Source organism: Melozone crissalis, unplaced genomic scaffold (genome assembly GCF_028551555.1).
Source record: "Melozone crissalis strain CALT ecotype California unplaced genomic scaffold, PUWL_Pcris_2 ptg000006l_1, whole genome shotgun sequence".
Taxonomy (NCBI): Eukaryota; Metazoa; Chordata; class Aves; order Passeriformes; family Passerellidae; genus Melozone; species Melozone crissalis.
In genome coordinates, this window is record NW_026535784.1 from 25,335,224 (window position 1) to 25,353,051 (window position 17,828).

Sequence of the window (17,828 nt, forward strand, 5' to 3'; positions counted from 1 at the left end):
ATTTTCAAGTATTTTTAAGGTTTTGGGGTGGGGCTTTTAACCTGTTAAACTGGCCTTGACTTAACTTTATATTGGAGCCTCAGTATTCTTTTAGTACCTTTCAATTTATCTTTGAAGTATTTTTCCTATGTAAGTATACTAAAAATACAGTACTTGATTGTGAGAATTTTCATGCCGAGTTCCTGTCTGGAGTGAAATTTACAGCTTGGTTATAAATCCCAGAAAGCAGAAGTTTATAATGGAAATGCTTCATAGTCTGCACACTGAACTGCTGCTGGAATGATTTTCTACACAGTATAAAGGCCACTTGAAAGTTTTCTATTTTCCCCCGTAAAGACAAATAGATCTATTTCAGAAGGTGGAACTTTTGAATAAAACCAAAATTGTTCTTATAGTATACTATCATGAAACTAAATTCAGTTTATTCAGCTATTAATTTTCTCCTAAAATTCGTGTTGCCTTTTTGAGCTTTAGGTTTTGCCTATTGAAAGTGACAACAGGCAAAGCAAAGGCTTTACATAATCGGACAGAGCGACATGAATAATCAAAAGTATCTGTGCATTTCCTTAGGTTTAAGCACACTGTGTGATTGCAAAATGTTCCATCTACAACTGCTCTGATAAAACCATCTTAAAACCCAGATTCTTTTTTTTTGTTTTTAATTTGGTTGAGCACAGAGACAAGCATCTCCATACCAGAATTCATTATGCATTTTGCCCTTTTTCTTAGGGAAAGAATCATGTATAAAATGTTGGAGAATCTATGCTAGCAAAAATAATGACACCTTACTAATGACAAATTTAATTCATTTCAAGAACATTCATCAAATTCCTGTTCGTTTAGGTTTTTAAATTTTCTTCAGTATGTAAAATATTTGTTAAGGGCATAGACATATATTTTTCTGTATATTTCTGCTAATCTTAGAATCTGTTTAATGCCTAAACTTCATAGCTTGTTCCTGACTACAGGTTTTATCAATTTTAATCTTCTGGAGAATATATGTGCTACATAAACAAGCATTAAGGATAATAAATCAAAGTTGAATACCTTGGAAAGTATTTTTTCCAACCACCTATTAAAATCTGCTTTATGGAATAGATAGGAAATACAATTTCTGTAGAAGCAGATTGAAATTGTAATAAGTAATTCTAGTTTTTCCCATTTACCCACAGATTAATCTTCACATTTATACATATGATGGTTACAAATATTTAAGATTTTATAGAGCAGATACACATTTAACCAATCCCTTTGATCATCGTGAGAGACTAGGAGAGATTTTCATCATCAGTCATGCATCTACAAGTGCAATAATCATGCATGTCTACACCTTGCTTATAAACACAAGCTAGCACAATCTATTAGGGTGTTAATTTACTATTTGATAGAAAAATGGTTTTAATTTAGATGACAAAAAGCTTTCTGTACGCATCTCTTGTCATCCAATGTATGTAGAAGTTTGCAAATCAGACTTGTAAAATTCATTCATGCTGAATAAATACAATCTAATCCACCATGAAATGTGTAAGGTAGTGATGAAAATACATGACATTTTCAGAATAGCTTCAGAAGAGTTGGTCTACTCTTACAGTTGAAATCAATATATATTAATGGTACTAATAATATTTTTAATTTGATAGAAGCAATGTACATAGAGGATATAGAACTGCTGTTGCCAGAGACTGCATTTCTTGGGTTACTAACCAGTGCATAAGTAATTTCACTGTGATATATATTACATCCTATTATATGAGGGTGGTGTTAATAATAGAATGTGACAGAGACATGCACCATGCTAATCTTCCAAAAGTTTGGTCATTATATAGCCTAGTCTTTTTTGCTATTTCTGTGGTGTAAAATTTTATTTGTTTTCCAGTTGACATAGGTTCTCTTAATTTCATTGTAACTTGATTTAGAATTAGACCTGCAGTTTTGTGCATTGTGTACTTCTGTTTCTCATTGAATGTGTTGAAAGCAACAGCATTCTAAAGCTTTACACTACTAAGTTATTGAAAGGAATGTTTTGACTAATCCATATACATTAAATATGGGAAAAAGAATGTTACCTGATTGTTCTATTGCAAAAAACTATTAATATTGGTTTCCTTCCAGTTGTGCTGGGAAAAAACCTCATATTTGTAATGTAAATTTTTCGCATTTTCAATTTCCATGAAGTCATTCCAGCAGGAAAAAACTAAATTCTAAAATATGTGATGTAGTAAGGATAGAAATCCACCCTTTAGAATTCATAACCCACACCATCACTTTTACAAATTTCATCCAAGAAATAAGAGATTGGAGTTTTGTTTGGTTGTTTGCTTAATATTTCTATGCTCCAAATTCTCGAGTTTGTAGACATCAAGAGAAAATAGTAGTTCAACATGACATGTAGACAAATGAAACAGAGACTTCCATTAAATCTTCCTTAATTCATTGCCAAAGGACTACATTAGAAGTCATCATTCTTACTATCAAATCTTCCCTACATGAATGTCTGAGCACCAAACTCCACCAAGAGAAACAAGGAGAGAGTACTTAATTTTATGTATGCAACTTGGTATGTCACTTGACGAGCATGGCAAGAAGAGTGGAAAATGTAAGAAATTTACATTTAAATATAGAACTTAGTGCTGTGCTTATATTTGATCCAGTTATTGGAAAAAAGTCTGGACTGTCATTATCTAGCCTGCTGACATGCAGGTACTGTGTACACTATATACTTCATTTAAATTATGCTTCACAAGAACACAAAAGGAAATATATTATCTTCCCAACCTTTAAAAAATGCTGGAATAAAAGGCAATATTCTCAGACTGTGACATAAGAAACTTACATTTTCTAATTGCCTGCTGTTTGAACATCAGCATTCTGAAATTAGCTACATGTGCAAAGCAAACCAGGAAAACTGTTACAGTATTAGAGTACTATGTTAAGCATGTTAGAATGCCAATAATATTTTCCACCATTTCTGTCCTCCATCATTATTTATTGCATTGTATTTTAATGAAATCTATCCACTCCCTTAAAAACAAAAAAAAATTAAAAATACCAAAATCAAATAAAAAATCTAACAAACCCCAACCCAAGACAATAACAACAAAAAAAAAATCAGCCCAACAAATCACAAACAATCAAAAAGGAAAACCAGAGAACACTGATAGATAATTGTAGTTCTGGGGAACTGAAGTCATGGTTCAATTCATAGTGGCAAGAGAAGTGTCAGCACTGAAAAAAATTTTATCAAATCTTCTGGCCTTTCAGTCTGGGAACTGAAATAGAAAATATCAGTTTAGTAGAAAGACTTTGCTCAAGGGAAGCATATAACTTAAACAGATGCTTAAACAAAAAGTGATTTTAAGTGTTACTAACAAGTAACACTTTAAGACTTATTTGTTTTATATTTAAATTGACATACACAGTTGTTGGTTTTGTTGATTATGGACAGAAAAGTGTGACTAAATTTTGGCTATGTGTTTCTCTGTCAAGGCTATAGGAAAAAAAATTATTTTACATTGGATATTTATGAAAATGTCAACAATCTCAGAATGCTCATAGTCGTATAAATATAGCTAAAATACTCTGCTTCATTTTGTTGTCAGTCATCTAGAAAGAACAAGCAGTACTGTTACTGAGGTGATTATCATAGATGAAGTATTGAGGTAACAGATATAAGTAAATTACTTTTTCTATGGAAATTGTTTACTGATATCCATTAATAATGTATACAGTCAAACAAGATAAGCTAAAAAGCTCAACAATTTATCAACAGAAGTGAACTTCTCACAGGACTATTCAAATGTCTGTAAACAGCAACAAATATAATTTTGGGGCTTTTTCTTAGAACATATAATTTTGGTTCTTTTATTTTTATTCAACTATTGTGAGTAAAACTTGTCCCCTCTGTGATTCTGCAAGGGAAAAGAGTCCATTTTTTTCATTATGTGACAACCTGTGGCAAGCTAGCTTGAGATGGTTCAGGCTGATATTTGGTTGAGTGATGGTTTGAACATAAGAAAATGTGGAAACTAAAAAAACAGAAAAAAGGATTCTAAAGAGAACAAATAGTTTCTGCATATCTTCAAAGACCAAAATAACCCTCTGCTGCAGAGAGATGTTACACAGTTCTTTTATTATGAGTAATAGGAATTTTATAGAAATATACAAGAATACAATGCTATTGTATTTCCTATTTCTGTATGCAAGGCAAAGCATCTAAATGTTTTTAAATTCTTTAATATTTTAAATAATAATAAGTCATTAGGTTAGTATTTTTTAAAAAGTGAGAACTATTATTTAGCTTCTCATAGTTTTGTTCACTTTATACTGTGCAAAAAACCAGAGAAGTGTAAGCTACATATGACAGAGAATCAGACAAATATGATTGCATAATTATTCTCTTAAGTTTTCCATTAATTTTCAAAATAATTCGAACACATAAGATTGACACATTCACCCCAAGAAACACAAAGAAATTATTTTTTATTTTTTCAGGACGAAAGAACATTGCAAGCTGATTGCCATGACTTGTTCATATCAAGTGAGAGACGTGTGTGTCAATTCATTGAATGCAGTGTATCTATGCCAAAGCATCAAATATTCTCAAGAAAGTGAATACAGAATGATTTCTGACACTCCTTTGATTCATGTCTCTTCTGATTTTCTTCCATGATGTCCTGACCAGGACTCCAAGGGCAGCTTTCTTAGAACCACTATTTCTGTTTACTTCTTTTGCCAGAGGGGTAGGAATAAAGAAAGTGTGGGGGAAAAAAAATTAAATAGGCAGAGCAAAGAAACAGTGTTTGGCAACTGTTGTATTTCTCAGTTGTTGAAAACTATTTATTTCTATTAGTCTATTTATTACTATTATTCTTCTGATAATACCTTTGTTACTTTATATTTACTCATAATTTCTGATGGACAAAAATCCTTACAGGCTGTGAAACTCTTAAGATGTGGGAGCACTTCCAAAATTCCAGCTCCACGTTCACACCTTGACTGCACATGGTGTCCATACCCCTTTTCTCCTGTCTTTTGAACTAACAGGTGTGCTCACACATTCACACACATTGCTGTCTATGCTGACATTCTTTATTTTTCTTCTGTGTAAGTCTTGAGGACAAAAGTGTTTTTCTTGATCTTCCTCCTCTGGACACACAGATAGTTATGACTGTACCTTAATTGATCAAAGATTCTTATTTAATCAGAATTAATCAAATATCAGTATAATTCCTGAGATTGTAGAGTTTTACAATATGCAATAGTCTTAATAAAATAATAAAAAAAACCACCAAAGCACAACACTCTGTTTTTGTAAATTATATTTCTTGTTGTAGAATGTGATACCCACATTGCATCTAACATGTCTATATATGTCAAGCTGTGTTAGCATAATATGTATCAAAACAAAATTACATGCTAGGTACAAAATGAAAAAAGATGCTACCAACTACATCCCTTATATGACACAAAGTGAGCAGCAAAGCAAGAACATGCGGAACGAGGAATCTTAGCAATATGTTTAGCAATTCAAAGTTTTGTTTTTAAAAACAAAATTAGAAAATATTAGTTTTGTACTTTCTGTCTATTTTATACTTTTCCACATGCTGGCATTTTTTAAGTATAAATCACTGAATACCTTTACAAAATCACATCCTGAATTTTTCTCAAAACTTCTATCTTTCCTACAGCACCCCAGAGTAGCATTTACTAGCTATTTTAAAATCCATTTAAAATAATAATTGATCTTTAATTTTCAGAGGGAAAGAAAAGATTAAATGGAAATCCTATTTCTCAGTTATTTCTGAGAGAAGTGCAGTGCAAACAGGCAGATTTACCCAGTGAGATACCTGCAATGCACTTGAAGGCAAACCAATCATTAACTTGTATTAGCCTAAATGTCTGGGTGGCAAAGACCATGAAAAGGGGAAAAAACTCTGTGAATTCAGGAAAACAAAAATAAAAATCCACTCATATCTTGAGTGGCATGTCTCAGCCACATTACTGCAGTAATGCTACATAACCCTGTTCTGCAGTAGAAAATGAAAATAGCTTCTCAGGCTGAAGCTCCAAGACAATTTTCTTTTTGTTTTGTTATTACTCTGTGGCCCTGGAAAACCATTAAGGTCTAAACTACAAAGGAGGATTAGATCATCTGTTTCCTAGCTCTGAATTAAAAAACCAAGTTAAATGCCTAGAATTGCAATGCACTAGTTTGACAGAATCTGTACAGCCAGACAGACTTTTAAGTTGTACATTATTCATCCAGTAATAAAATGCAAAAGATGGCAAAATTTCTTATCCTCCACCTCAATATTACAAACGTTTTCATACATTATCAAGAATTGCAGGTCATGACCTTACTATACAAGAAAATGTCTTCACCTACTTTAAGAAAAATTTTAACATGCAAAATTTTAAGCAAAGAATGCATTTTATATAAAGGTATCTTCTTTTAGGGTGGAAGTGTTCTTAAAGTAATACAACAAGTCATTCAGTGCAAGCCCCTGCTTGGGATGTGAAGATTTTTGTTTAGTTCCTTCTTCTGCTTCAGGACAGCTCAGTCTATTGTCTTTTACTTGTGTACTGCCATGATTGCCTGCAGGTATTTTGAGTTGTACTGGCCTCATGACTCTCCCTTTTAAAGTTCCACAGTTCATGACCCAACCAACCAACCAGACAGGAAAGAGCTTCTTCCAAGAGGGAAAGAAAGGGAATGACATCAAAGTGCAGTGATTAAAGTTCTCATCTAAATAGAAGGGGGTGAAGATCTATTTATGCTTTTTTGTTATACAAGGGACTAGACTGAAAGCTCCCCCTTTTCCATTATTTCCAATTTCAGTGGGGTACCAGTCTGCTTTTCCTTGATATCCAAGATGAGATTTCTGTAACCTCCTCAGTAACAGGTTTAGTATATAAAAATCAGGTACATATGAAGCTTTTATTTACGAGCTAAGTGCCTGGTGCTGTTTTAAAGCCTGACATTTTGATCATACAGGCCTCAATCCTGCTTAAAAACTGCTTAATAATGTAACTCAGTTTAAAGGAGCTGTACTGCGTGCCTGAGGCTGGCACCCCCTGCCCCTTCACTGTGGTTCTGTGTGTGGAAGCATGATAAAGATGATTAAAGATGATAATCTACATTCAGCAGAAGATTTAAATACATGTATTTTGTTCAGAACTCCTCCATGTGGTCTGTGTTTTTACCTCCTCTACCTGTGCCTAATGCTGTAGAAGACATCACATTTGAACAGCACCTGGACTTCTTTGACTGAAAAATGTCTTTTTGATCCTTACAAAATAGAGTAGGATTTGTACCTAAATCACTGAATTTTACATTCTGGAGAAAGCAGCTGGGGAGGAGGCAGGGCAGAGGCTTTAAAAATCTTGTGTGTGGTCCTCATATTAATTCTTGGTTTTGTCTTAAGTAGAAAGGTTAGAGTCTATGTCCTTAACTGAAGAACTATTTTTTTGGTTTAACATTTAATAACGCAATTTAAAATGTGCATATGCTGAACATTATTTGATAGCAAAAATGACATTCCCAGACAGTGCAGTGAAGTATAAAGGATAAGTCTCAGTACGAGTTTGTGTCTGTCCTGTGAGGAGCAGATAAAATATCCTTTTCTTGGAAGTGTTCTCATCCTTTCCTCCCTCCAAGCCCTTCAGCTATAAAGCTGCAGTCTGATTTAATAGCTTTTATTGCAACTTAAAATAAGCAGTTTAAGTATTTAATATGTTGTAGAACTGCTATTTGGTTTCTGTCATTTAGTCAAGTTCTTCACATTCTGATAGCAAGACTGAACAGGCAATGAAGAAAAACAATACAATTATATTCTCAACACCACAAAATCCAAAAAACCAACCAACCAAACAAAAAACCCAAACAAACAAAAAAAAATCACCCCAAAAAATGCAAAAAACCCAAGAAACCACATGAAATCCTGCCTTAAATCCATCACTGTAGAGAAATATAATGTCCCAAATGTTGACAAAGACCAAATTTATCAACTCTGCTGGTGTAAAATAACAAAGCAAAAGTTCTCAAAAGAACTAGGAAAGAAACTTTTTCCCTAAAAACATCTTTCCATTGTCCTTTATTAACACCATTTTCATGCACAGCATCCGACTTAAGATGCAGATTAAAGTGTTCACCCTTTCTGCCAGGGAAGCAGGAAAATACTTCCCATAAGAATAAATAGCTGGAATTGTTGCCATGGTCCAAGTATTCTGCAGAGCATTTCCTTGGTCCTCAGAAACATTGCCCACATAGAAATGTGTGGATCGCATCTCATTCTTTTTCTCACCTGAACTAGTAGTCACATGTGTACAAAGTTGATTTGCAATATTTCTTCTTAAATTTTATCAAATTTAAAAATAAATTTCACAAGTTAGAGACGACATATAAAAAATTCATATATTAGGGCATAAATAACTGCAGTTCTTGAAGCTAGCCCTTTTTTTTTTGAAGTCAGTATTTATTTGAACCTTTCCATACCAGTTTTTCTGAACCTCTATTTTGGATAAAACATTTTGGAAACTAGAGGGGATGTGAAAACAGAGTAAAGAACAATTTTCATTTGCATGGGGTGCTTCATTCACAGCTCAGTGACACTCCAGAACTGAATTTCCTCAGGTTAGTGGTAAAAGTGCTAAATAAACAGTGTATGCACATAGCAATGTAATATATGTAAAAAAAAATCAACCAAACAAAACCAAAACCACTTAAAAGTAAAAAAAAATAAAATCAAAATACAGAACTATGTAGATGTGGATGTATAGGTAGTTAGCTTCCCTGAGAACATTTGACTTTGCGACTGAAGATGACAAAGAATAAATCTTTAATTTTTTTTAATATTTCAGAACTTTGTAAAAAGTTGTAACAATAAATGAAGAAACTGCAAACATTGAAAAGATAGAAGGATTGAGAAGAACACATATTTTTCAAAGGATGAATTTTTGAACGAAATTGGAATTTGCAGTTTTGTACTTCACTGCATTTAAGCAGTGAAGTACAAAGTGAAGTACTAGACATTTATGGTAGTTTTTATGGCATAAGTACATACAAGAAAATCACATATATATATTTTGAATGTGTATATCAGAGAATCTGGTTCAACCAGCAGTAAAGGATAATGTAGTGAATTCACTCAGAAGTATAAATCCAGATAATTGCATTTTCTTTGTCATAGTCCTTTTTAATTTGTCTGTTTAAATTGTTACAGGAATTATCTGGGCATGGAATTCTTATGACATGACACTGCATCTCAGTCTTCTGTAGCCCATATTCCTTAAACACAGAATATTTTAGCTTTTGATCCTTGCATCAGAGGAAAAAATTAATATATTAAATCATACTAGTATATAAAAATTTTAATATTTCTCCTTTGTAAGAGCAAAATTTTAAACTTCAATTTATAAAGGAACTTGATCCCATGAGTTTTAAGAAAAAAAAGCAGAACGAAAATTAAAGGGATTGTACTATATTTCTTAAAATGAAGACTTTTATTTAAGTCTTTAATGTTGGGTTTGGGGTGGGTTTTTTTTCCTAATATTACATTGATTTAATTATTATTTTATTTAGCTGATTCATGCACATTTCTTCAGTGCAGTTGTATGAGATTATTATAATAATTCTACATACAGCTAAATTTGTATATTCGAGATTTATCTGCCCTTAAGTAAAACAGAACTGGCCATGAGATAGAATACATTGATGTGTAACATTAATGATAATGATAAAGAGTTACTTACATTAAAAATGTCAGGAAACTGTCTTGAAACAAATCCAGTCAGAAATAAAGCAGCTTTTGGAAAAAGACCACTTTGCCTTGAAGTAAAGATTTGAAGAAGCACTGGAAGTCCTTTCTAATTTTTTCTTCTTTTTCAAAGAAAAAGAAGAAAAAGGAAAAAAAAAACCAAAGAAAAAAGAAAGGCTTATTTGAAACAAAGTTTTTTGATCCTGTCAACCTTATTAAAAGTTGTTACACAGGCAAAGACCTGTTTCTGTTCTCTATGCCAGTATTCCCAATCTGTGGCAATATTACCCAACCCCCATTTATTCCTCTGAGAAGCCTGCATTGTTCACTAAAGGCATATTTAATTAAGCATAATTTACAATCCTTTGATCACTTTCATGGTTCTTGTTTGAGTTAGAAAATTATTTCTATACTCTTCTAAGCTGCAGAAATCTGAACACCAAGATCCAGCAATAAAAAGCAGTGCCAAATGCATACCATCTGCTATATGATATTATCATTTGAATTCACCCAGCAATTAATTTATCAACATATTAGGCACAAGACTTCACATCTCCCTTTAAAAAGATGCATGCTTCTTGCATCCCAAAATATTCTAATAATTCTTTATTAGAAGTTATCTGCTTCCTTATTGCCTACATTCTTTTTGTCATCTGTAGATACATTCAATAATGATTTTGTGGTTTTATTTTTTTGATAGAAATGTTGAATAACACACAATGAAGATCTGGTCTCAGAGACATACTAGAAACACCATGTTTCATTTGCTGAAAATTTCCCATTTATGCTTGTCCTGGTTTCAGCTGGGATGGAGTTAATTTGCTTCCTGGTAGCTGGTTCAGTGCTGTGATTTGGATTCAGTATGAGAATGATGCTGATCACACACTGATGTTTGGTTGTTGCCAAGCAGTGCTCAGCCCAAGTCAGGGACTTTTCAGTGTCCCAGGCTCTGCCAGTGAGGAAGTGCACAAGGAGCTGTGAGGAAGCATGGCCAGGACAGCTGACCTGAACTGGCCAGAGGGATACTCAGAGCCACATTCCATATGATAGGAAGGCATATCCAGCACATAAAGGGAGGGCAGCTGCCAGGAGCCACTGGTGGCTGCTCAGGGTTGAGCTGGACATTGATCAGCAACTAGTGAGCAACAGTATTGTGCCATCACTTCCTTTTCTTGTGTTTTACTCCCCTTTCTCCCTAATGTTCTTTACTATCATCATTAGCAATAACAATATTTTATTTATTTTATTTAAATTATTAAGCTGTCATTATTTCAAGATTTACTTTTTTTTTCTGATTCTCATCCCCACTGGGATGGGGCAGGGAGAGAGTGAATAACTATGTGGTATGCTGTTGCCAGCTGAGGTTAAACTATGACAAATACTTCAGACTAACTCATAATTTTGAATCTTTTTAATATACAATTAAAATAACATGTGATATGAAGCTGCATGAAACTCCAAGTATATTAAAACACTATTATCTTTGTCAACAAAACCTCTTATTTCAAGTTGATTTTAAGAACTTCCATTTTCCTCAAACTAACGCCAATTGGCTTTGATTCTGTGGCCTCAAGCCTATGCCCACCAATTTGTTGCATTGCTTAGAATGGGTATCACATGAACAGATGTATAATCTATGATAATGCTCCCTTCCCAGAATGCCTCTAGAAACCAGAGCTATCTCATCACTACAATTTGCTTAGAGTCCAAAAGGTGAGAATTTTGTATCTATTACCCTCTCCCACATTTACATTTATTAAAAAAAACCTTAAAAAATAAACTGAACCAAGTTTTAGAGTAAGCCAAAGCAAATATTCTAAACTGCATGCTTTTCTTAAAGGGGAAACGATGAAGGGATGAAGAGTATGTGACAGATGCCTGTAATTTTGCTTAATCAGCAGTGCAATGAATACAGCTGAGAATATATAGACTTCTACTGTCAGGATCACATATATTTTAGTACTGTCATACATTATCTTTTACCCCTGTTCTATAGTCTTCCAAGATTAACAGAAAATCAACACTCCTGATCTATGAAGTTCCTTGCTTAGCTAAGATCATGATCTGCTTGCGTTTGCCAGTCAAAATGTCCAAATTTTCCATGATTTCTTGATTAAGTTTCTTCATAAAGTTAAATTTTAAATCACTTGAGCTATATTTATTTCCCCCTCAGTTGACTATTTTTTCAGAACCTGAAATACCATTATAGGCAGAATGCCTTTGTAATTTCAAAAACATTCTAAAATATTTCTTAGATCTCCTTCCTGTATTTTTTTGGATTAAATTATTTTGCCCACATAATACAACTGCAAACCTGCCCCTTAAAAAAAATAATGCATTTCTGATTGAGACATTTTTGAAACTACATCCTTGTTGAGTTTTTTGGAGTTCATTTACCCGTTCTTGAAGCTAGTATGATAGGGACAATGAACACATGGATTCAATGATGCTACATAATTTTTACCTTGATAAAGTATTTCCTCAACACTTCAATGTGCAGCTGTGCACAGTAAAAGTATAAATTTCAATACCACAGTTTAATTATAATTATTACTACCGAGTTTTGTGTATGAAACCAGAGATGTTCAAAAGCAGCCATTTGTTTTCCAAAGAACTGTGGCAAGAAAACTGCAAACCAACTCAAAACAAAAATGCTACTCACAGAAGGGAGGTCACATGAAGACAAGATTTTGGTGTTGCTGCATGCCCTAAAAATACTTCACTGTCCTTTAAAACAAATTAAGAAATTGCTTCCAACAGAAGTATACCCTCATTTGAGGAAAGATCAAGAAAGTGACAACTGGAGAGGTGCCTGCCCAAACTGAGAAGATTATCTTTTAATTTAGCAATTTGATTTCAAATCTGTGCCTGTTTCATCATCCTCTTTATCCAAGTTCCAGGCTGATTAGGGTAAAGACAGAATTTTCTCTCAAACCCAGAAATATTTCAAAGTATTTCGAACTATACCCTTTATTTTTTCCTGTGGAGAGAAGTCTAACAGTATGAAAGTTTTCTTCCTTCCCCTAGCTATGTTGCCAGATTGGTATTTACAGTAATCCACAATTTCCATCATGCAGCAATTTGGATGCCAAGTCACTGCCCACTCCAGGCCTTGTAGGTTAATGTGGAGCGTGACTTCCAGTGAGTGAAAAGTTATTGCAAAGCCTTTGCATGGCACTGGCAGAGAGAGAAAGGAGGTAACATTTTCAAAGTGTGACATAAAGTTAAGCTCTCTCACTCTGCGGGTGGGAAGAACCACCCTTGTTGACAGTATTCTTGTTAAGAATTGTTCACTGATTTTGTATTATGCCTTTAAGAACCTTGCATATAGAGAGGTTTTATTAAGCAACTACTCTTAGTAGTTACTAAAGAACTAAGGCCAGCAGCAGTGGGAGTGTAAGTTTTCACTTCAGCAGCTCAGAAACACAATGGGCTCGCCTGCCCTTTTGGTTTTTGAGACTTATGATAGTTCTGTGACATAGCACTTTTATAAAAACCCTTTCATCTTTTTTTTCCTATTTGATAATATCATAACAAAAGATGCTCACACCTATAATTATGTAAAGCATATGCACTCCCTTTGGAGTTATTTATCTCAGCATCCCACCTAGTGTGCACGCAAATCACTATGATGACTGATGGCTAATCCTGTACCTGCTGTGTGTAAAAAAACAAGGGGAGAAAAGGGCCCTAATATCAATAATATCCCATGAGTATTAGAGCTTCATTTACCCATGTATTGCTGCATCATCAGGGACCTAGTTAATGCCAAACTCTCTGCCTGCTATACAATTTCTTAAGCAGCCAAAACATGGAGAGGACTGGCTATAAATAGAGCATTAACTAAACACAGGCCTGGAATATTTCTCTTCTGACTATGCATGTAGACAAGCAAATCTGTGATATTTGTGTGTTTCTTACAGTTGCAGCAGGAAAATAATTACAGTAATTGCCTCTATGTTTACTCTCAGTGAGGGGAAGCAACTGCATCCTGTCTCACACATGATTTTGTGGCTTCACTAATTAAAGCACAGTTCCAAAAAGAGCTGGTCTAACTTTCAGCTAATGAATAGAAAGCATGCAAAAAATATCTGGTCCACCTGAGAGCTGTCAATTATTTCAACCAGGAAATGGAAATATGAAAATGTTTTCAGATTTCAAGGAATAGATCTCACTATCATATATTGGCCCAAGTGTGAATTTGGGACTGGGGAAGCAGGAATGTGTATATCCAAATTGATATGTTCATATGAGTAAGATTGATTAAAAGTTAATAATATTTTAAAGAAAACAGAATTGAAATAAAGATTTATTTTAGAATATATATATAGAGAGAGAGCACTTGTGCATTGCAAATTTACACAGATTTTCATTAGGCATGTTAGGTTAGGTTCCAAAACCATCATATGTGTGTCATCCTAAAAGTTTGAAAGACTGATAAGGCTTACAGACTTTCTGTAAGACAAAGTAGATCATGGTGAGTTCCATATTGCTAAGTTTTTTTCTGCTGCTCAAGCTTGCATTTGTTGCAGCACATTATTCCAATACTGCAAATTGTAGTGTAGTAATTTTACTAATCATCAAAAAAGTGGCAAAACTTATCCCTTTCTATTCCAAAGGTAGAGAACTTCCATAAACACAATCAAAATATCACTTGCTACTGCTTCTGTTATTGCAAAGGCAACACTTGCACAAAATAGGCTAGAATTTTTCATGGTTTATTCATCACTCTGAGAAATAAGTTTTGTTGTCAAAATTCATACAGCTGGTTCTTATTTCAGAAGACTGGTGGTTTGCCCTAATGTTTAGCTTCCAGATTTTATCTGTAGTGGCTCATACTTTTATAGGAAATATAAATTTTTATATATCTATATATATAAAAGTATATATTTTTTAAGTCACAAGTATATTTTACTTGTGAGTTAAATTTCAGATCATTTTAAACATATTTCATTGCTCTGTTGTGGGTATCTCAACTTTCAATAAAACTACTTAAATAATGCTTGTATAAAATGGCTTTTATTTATTTGCATTTGTTCATGAATAGTCAAATACTTGTACAGTAAATTGTCTCATCACTCAGCATTATTCAGCATAGCCACTTCTAAGGTTTTTTGCTGGTAGTGTGTTCTTGTTTTAACTGCCTGCTCTACACAGGCTTTGCTAGTTGTATATAATCTTTGAAAGATTTGTTCAAAGGAAATCAAAGACCAATCATTAAGTTCAAGCTCAGTCCAGAGTCCAATAGAGTCAAAGCACAAAACAATTTTCAGTGTTTCCATTATATATGGTAATTTTCCCTTAAGAAATGTGCATTAAGTAGCAGTAGCCTTGATTCTATTAAATCAATATTATTCAAATCGATTTTGACATTACTTCCTCATGTTGCTATTTCTTTATTTTAGCCCTTAGTGAAGGAAACAAATCCCTTAAACTTCAGACAGGTGGCTAAAGTTTTTGAGTATGTGTGGTACAGAGGATACCTCTCTGCAGTGCCTGCAGGTATCCCCTAAGAGATGTTAACCTCCCAAATCAAGGGCTGTTAGGACAATAAACACTCTGGAATAGAACAGTATTTAGGACATCAGTAACTTTTGCAGCCTATACTCTGTTCAGCACTGACATGATTTTGCTGTTAGCAGAGAACTGCCCTGGGGAGTTTAAAATAGTTCAGATAAGTCTACATGAACTGAAGATACCTCAGCAGCTGTGGTGTAGTTTCTTCTCTCAAGAAGAAAGGATAGTGGTGCCTTTCAAAACTGTTTCATTATTTTATGCAAATACACTATGAAGCAGGTTCAGTTAAATACCTTTTATATTCAAGTGATCAAAAGAAACTTTTCAGTATTTTCACAGACAGAGAAATCAGAGAAAAAGTAGATTTCTGTGAGGAAAACTTATTCTGAAATTATAAAAGAAATCGTTAGCACATAATGTTGGACTATGGGTCTGGTATAGAGCTGGAGTGAAATTATGAATAGGATTTATAAACTGCTGAAAAAGGGATTTGTCATAGGAATGCTGACACAGTAGTAGCAAGGGTTAACCAAGTGTGATTTTTGTGAGGACTGAAGGTGCCATATGAAGTTAAAGAAAAATATTAGCAATGTATTCCTAAATGTATCTAAATCCCTCAACTTCTAAGACCATCCCCTATATATATCTTCTGTATACAGTGGAAAATATTTATTTTTGTGATTATCTCATGTATTAGGAGATTATCTTCAGGTATGGACTTAATCCCAAACTCATTAGCAAAATCCATTAAAGGAGTTTTTGTAATCTTTGTTTGTCTGATAATATTTTTTAAGAACTCATGCTATGCTTCTACCTGCTATGATATTTTAGCATCATGGTCTGAAATCAAAGAAACTGAAAATCTGGAGATAGATTTTTAAAGTTCAGCACCTCACAATATTTAATGTCTTAAACAAAATCGTGTACATTTCAAAAATGACAAATTTCTTTCGAAGTGATTATCACCTTTTAAACTTTCTTCATAATGAAATTATTTTTATTCTTTGGTATCGATTTTTAGAATTTTAGTCACTCTGTTTCTTGCTTCCCAATTATAAGGGAAACAATTCCTTGTTATACATTGGTTCCCAACAGCAGGCCTTTGAGATCTCAGTATTGGTGTGATATGACACAAAACGTGGGAGTTTAAACATCATTATCAAAGGTCTTTTTTTAATTATGGCAAGGATAATGAAGTGAGCTGTATCTGACAGACCCCTTGGAACCCATTACTGTGCTGTACAGCAGCCTATGCTGGCACCACTGGAGTGCAAAACTTCAGACACCCACAAAGACCTTTAAAAGGCCCTGAAGACCATGTTCTAGTTACCTATTGGGATACTTAATACCATCTTATTTCCATGTAACATTTAAAAAATAATGAGTTTCTCTATAATCAAGAAATTTCAAGTGGTAAAGACAGTGCAGCACCTAAAATAAGTTGTTCAAGAGGTGATTTATATTGTCTCAGGTAAAAAGCTGCTCAAGACAGTCTAGTTAAATGGACTTTTATATGTGTGACCATTAAAAAATGGTCCAGTTTTATTAGTGCAATTACTCTCTCTCTCTGAAATGAGTGAAAATCCAAGCTTCACTTTATGGGAAGCCAAGGTACATGTGTAAGCATTCATTAATGGAACAAAAGGATCTTTATAAACTATACCTAAAGTCTTACAAATACCGAGGAAAAAATGCATTTATTCCATATGGGTGATTTAAAAAAAATTGGTTTGGGGAATATGAAGGGCTTGCATATGGTCATTGAAAAAGCCAATGTAGGATGAGATATTCCAATGCAGAGCCTAAATTCTGCTTCATTTTCCTTACTCATTGATAATGTAAGAATACTCCTTGGAGACATTGAGACATGGTAAAAGCAATAATGTCCTACATGGAGACTTATAATGAACAATCCAGTTTTTTAATCCATAATAAAAATCCAAGATTTTGTTTATAACATTTTATATTTCAGTATCTATCAATAAAAAAGGAAATTAACATCTAATTATCACTTTATTACTTATCTGACTGATATATGTCACAGTACTACATAACTACTTGAATTACAGAGCTAGTCTAAACTTCTCTTTGAAATTACTGGCCTAAAATGGTTTTGTGAAAATCTGGGGTTTCTCAAAGTAAAGTTCTTAATTTCATCAAGACATCTTCAAAAATTGTAATTTCAGAAATGAATATTGCATTATACAGTGTTTAAATTTTGTTTTCTAACTTTCTACACGTCCCCCACTCTGAACTGCTTGACATCTATCATTTTGCTTCAAAAAGAGCTACAATATCTACTATCTGTCCACGTTGAAACTTGAAATAGGCATGGTTCTATTTTGTGCTTCTTTCATGAATGAGAGAAATTGCATTAAATAACCTCATTTCCACCGAACTTAATTTAAAAACTATTTTATGAAGTCTCTTAGGTCTGACTTTTAGAGTATCTCTTTAATTTATAAATATTATCTACTTGTATACATAAAAGCCAGCCATTTTTTATTGTTTTGAATATAAAAATTAGAAAATATGTCTACAACTCATCAACTGCCC